Source organism: Clupea harengus, chromosome 11 (assembly GCF_900700415.2).
Source record: "Clupea harengus chromosome 11, Ch_v2.0.2, whole genome shotgun sequence".
Lineage (NCBI taxonomy): Eukaryota > Metazoa > Chordata > Actinopteri > Clupeiformes > Clupeidae > Clupea > Clupea harengus.
The window spans coordinates 20,043,958-20,048,957 of record NC_045162.1 but is presented as its reverse complement, the minus strand read 5'-3'; the positions used below and the strand labels follow the sequence as shown (position 1 = coordinate 20,048,957).

The 5,000-nt window shown below is 48.4% G+C and overlaps 1 protein-coding gene across 1 annotated transcript in view; it reads left to right on the top strand.

The window, feature by feature from the left end:
• The window catches only part of LOC116222511 (neuroendocrine convertase 1-like), a 57,849-nt gene that overhangs the window by 21,375 nt on the left and 31,474 nt on the right, over nt 1-5,000 (top strand). The window lies entirely within an intron of this gene.

The following is a 5,000-nucleotide window of genomic DNA, read 5'->3' as shown; positions in this document are numbered from 1 at the left end:
GAGCTGAGAGCCAGAGTGCTCCCCATGAAGACTCTACCCATCTACTACCATCACACTAAAGAAATAAACACAGCACATCATTTGTGTGTTTGCTCCCTGCTCTCTTTCTCTTTCTACCCCTCTCTCTCTCTCTCTGTCCATCTGTTTCTTCATGATCTCTCTCTCACTCTTCTCCTATTGCTCCCTCTCTCCTTTCTCATCTTCTCTCTATGACTCTCTCCCTCTATTTTCTCTCTCTCTCTCTCTCTCTCTCTCTCTCTCTCACCTCTGAGCTTAATGCTGTTCCATGAAAGATGTCTACATCGGCGGCGAACTGCAGACCGTAAAACATAATTTTGCCATAACCTTCCCTCTTTGGAGAGAAAACAGATATAAAAGTATATAGCGTGTGGTTTACAGCGGCCCTTCACCTGCCGCTGCCAGCCGCGTGTGCTGCTGATGGATGCTCCGCGTCGGCCGCCTTTTAATTGCTCGTAAATTTTTTGATCCGGGGCGAAACGCGCCGGGGTCTCCTTGTACTTCTAGAGACATGGGCGAGAGCGCAGCCCAGGGGATATAAAAGCCCAGCCAATCCCACAGGAGGGAGGGAGAGAGAGAGAGAGAGAGAGAGGGAGGGAGAGAGAGAGAGGGAGGGAGGGGGAGGGGAGGGGAGGGAAGAGCAAGTGAAAGATTGGGAGAGGGAGGGAATCATGGAAGGGGGAGAGGGAGAGACAGAGGGAGGGATGGATGGGGAAAAAAGAAGGAGGGAGGGATGGATGGATGGATGGGGAAAAGAATAGGGAGAGGGAGAGAAGGACTTTTGACTTTTACGTTGCTTTTATTAGTAAAAAAGGAAACCCACGAAAGGCAAAATCAGGACAAAAAAAACATTCCAAACTAAAAATCCAAGCAAAAAAAGGGGGGAAAGAGAAAAAGGAAGGGAATAGAGGAGAAGGGAGGGGAGGGGAGGGGAGGGGAGAGGGTAGTGGATATGTTGTGTACAAAGCTGTGAGCATATTATGGAGGAGAAGAGAACATTCACACACACACACACACACACACACACAAAGAAAGAAAAAAAGAAATGTATGTAAAACATATTTACTGCATCTGGGCACTTTTTATTTACAGATGTTGCCATAGGTTCAACCTTATTCTGCTGCAAACAAAGCAAATTCATTCAGCCTGAGCAGTAGACTGAGTGAAGGTGTTTTTTGGGTCTTTGGAATTATTATGTGTGGAGTACTTTAAGGTGTGAGTTGGCCAGAGCTGCATCATGCCTGCAGTAACTGTGGGTATGATTATGTCTGCATTACATTGCGTCTCTGCAGTAAATTGATGTCATATTTTCAGCCCTGTTCTAAGACAGAGGAGGAAATTACAAGCGAAATCTGAAGGAACAGCAGCTAGCCTTGACATGCTTTTTAGTCATCCTTTTTTCTTTCATCTCACTCTTTCTTTCTCTCTTCATCTCTCTCTCCCTCTCCCTCTCTCTCATCATCTCTCTCTCTATCCCTCTCTTTCTCTCCCTCTCCCTCTCTTTCTCTCTGTCTCTCTCTCTCTCTCTCTCTCTCTCTCTCTCTCTCTCTCTCTCGTTCTTTCTCGGTTGAGTTCTCTCCCCTGCTGCGTGTGTGTTGTTGCCCAGGCTCATTAGTGGGATCTCCAGAAGAGGGTTGTGTGTTTGTGTGTGTGTGTGTGTGTGTGTGTGTGTGTGTGTGTGTGTGTGTGTGTGTGTGTGTGTGTGTGTGTGTGTGTGTGTGTGTGTGTGTTTATGTGTGACTATGTGTCTATGTGTGTGTGTGTGTGTGTTTGTGTGCGTTTGATGGACTCCCTGATGCCTTCATGATCCACTCCTTATCCTCTTCCATCTTCCCACTTCTGCTCACACACACACACACGCAGGCAACAACAAACAGCACTGCTGGGGGTCACGGGGTCAAAGCTCCCCCAGTAGGGTCCCACTCCCACCTTACCTCTTCTTTGCCCTCTGCCAGGTATCATGGCATACAGCTGTGATCAGAAACTGCCCTGAGACACACACACACACACACACACACACACACACACACACACACACACACACACACACACACATAAACACTGTGATACACACACCAACTCCATGGGCGGATACACCCAGGCTAGGGGGCAAGGCAGGTGGGTGGGGGGGTGAACGAGCCAGGCTGTCATGATCAGCTCTCCCATTGCTGCCCCCAATTACTCATTCTCTTAAAAGGCCATTAAAACATAATTGCCCAACGATTTACATCCCTGTTAATACAGCGCAGGATAATTTATTATTTTCCATAAGCCTCTCTTTTTTATGTAGACAAAAAAGCACAGAAGAGGGAAGGAGAGATGGATGGAGAGAGAAAGAGAGGGAGGGGATGAGAGATGGAGAGAGAGAGAGAGAGAGAGAAAGAGGGAGAGGTAGGGAGAGAAAGAGAGAGTGGGAGCGAGAGATGGAAAGAAAGAGAGGGAACAAGAGATGGAGAGAGAGAAAGAGAGAGAGGGAGCGAGAGATGCAGAGAGAGAGAGAAAGAGAGAGAGGGAGCCAGAGATGGAGAGAGAGGGAAAGAGGGAGAGGGAGCGAGAGCGAGAGATGGAGAGAGAGAGATAGAGAGAGATGGAGAGAGAGAGATACATAGAAATGGAGAGACAGAGAAAGAAAGAGACAGTAATTTCCTGAGTCATGTGGAAAAGGATGTGGGGTGGGGAGTGTAATTGTTTAACCCTCTGCGCTCTCACACCTTCCTGTTCGCCCCCTTTTTAATCCTTGTTATCACCCTCATTAGCCGTGGGGTCGGAGGTCACCCATCGCCTTAGAAACACAAAAACAGACTTCAGGAGTGGGGGGGGGGGGTATTGGGGTAGCGTCTTGGGTGTGTGGCGGGGGGTGGGGGGGGGATAGGGGGGTAGTGTTTTGGGATGTGGGTCCGAACACAAAGGTTCCTCCCCCCCTCCCCATATGTCCCTGTCTGTCTCGGTGGCCAATCAGGACCCTGTTTTCCCCTGGTGTCGCCCTTTAATTGGTGCTAATAAAGATCAATTAAAGTAATTAAGTGCTTGGGCTGAATTAATCCTGCTGGTGAATATATTAGCAGGGGCTCGGTAGTCGCCCCAACCACCCCCTTGATGTTTGGGGGAAAGGTCGAGGTCACACTCCGCTGACTGATGAGAACACACGCCTGATGCTGAGATGCCCCAGAGATACACACACACAGACGCATGCACACACACACAAATATACGTGCAACAGACACACACGCATATGCGCACACACACACACAAACTTACGTATATATTGACATGCACACCTTTAGAAATTCCTTATCTCCCTCACACACATTCTTATGCCCAATACATTTCAAACATACTCAAACAAACAGACACACAAACAAACACACTTTTACTTGTGCATACAGTCTGATACGGACACCGTTTAGTCACTTACAGACACACACACACCCTGGTGGGTCTTACACATGTAGATCAAACACACAACTAATTCACATAATGACAGAAGGATAGATTCTTAAATACACATTCTGACACGTGACGTCACCTATCCAACTAACTCCCACACGACTACCCACGTACATGCTCACACAGTTGAACACACATATACACACACACACACACACACAGATGAACACACACAAATACAGATGAGTGTTCTTCCAGGCGCACAATAATAGGCGAAATGCAAACATAATTACATGCATTAAACACTCCTTCCCACACAGAGACAAATACAAATACAAACCCAAACACACACACACACACACACACATACACACTCACACATACACACACGTCTCTCAGGTAGGCCATTTGTCTCCTGTGTGCATGGATGCTGGGTTGGAGATGTGTTCACTAGGGCCCCTGTTTAATCTGGCTGACTGGATCAGGGGGGACCCCATCCATTGCTGCTGCCCGGCGCCCCTCTATCCATATGGCTACAGCTCCCCTCTCTCTCCCCCCCCCCCTCAACACCCTCACTCTTCCCCTCACTCCTCTCTCACTCCCCTCTACTCCTCTCCCCCCCACTCCTCTCTCACCCCCCCTCACTCTTCTCCCCCCCTCGCTCCTCTCTCACTCCTGCTCCCTCCCTGTGTTCCCCCGGCCCTGTGTTGTAGGAGGAAAGCAATCGCGTGTAATGTGTAAGAATTAAGTGTCCCATCATTCAGACTAGACATGCAATTAGAAGAGCCGCACTGGTTTTTAACCAGACGAGCACCCAGCCCTGTCACTATAACTCAGACTAGAAACACACACACACACACACACACACACACACACACTCAGATGTGCATGCACTCTTTCAGACACACACATGCACTCACCCACACACACACACACACACACACACACACACAGACAGACACACAGCCACATGGATGCAGACACAAACATGCTCACAGAAACACACACAGACACAGACACACACACACACACACACACATAAAACATAAACATCCACTTCCCCAATTCCTACCCTGTTGTCCCTATCTCATGTACCCATTCAACTTCCTTCATAAGCAAACCCAGTTGCCCTATGCCCATGTTAACGCAGTGAGACCCAGGCCAGCCTTATTTGTGCCTGAGCTAATGTGAAAGACACGCTGCATGTGTACTAACAAGCCTGCGCCTCATGTTTACACTCAGGTCCAGGAACGCAAGCCACAAGCATGTGCTCAACGTCAGTGCGTTTGGATGCTAATGTCAGAAACTGAGACCCTAATGAAGGAAACTGGCACTGCCTCACTGTCATTGTCTGTCAGCGTTACAGCAGCGAGACAACGAGTCTTTCATTCGTCTCTGTTTGTTTGAATGGTCTACATACCCCACTGCCCTCTGCTTGATGCTTATCTACTCAGTGCAAACATGCTAATCGGGCAGCAGTCTATTCAGCTCATATCCAAGATACATTTTTGCCCAGCTCCCTTCCAGATTTCATAACTGCTGTCTGCCTGCTAAGTACGAAATAGTGAATTGCAGGCATAGAGAGATAATTGCCA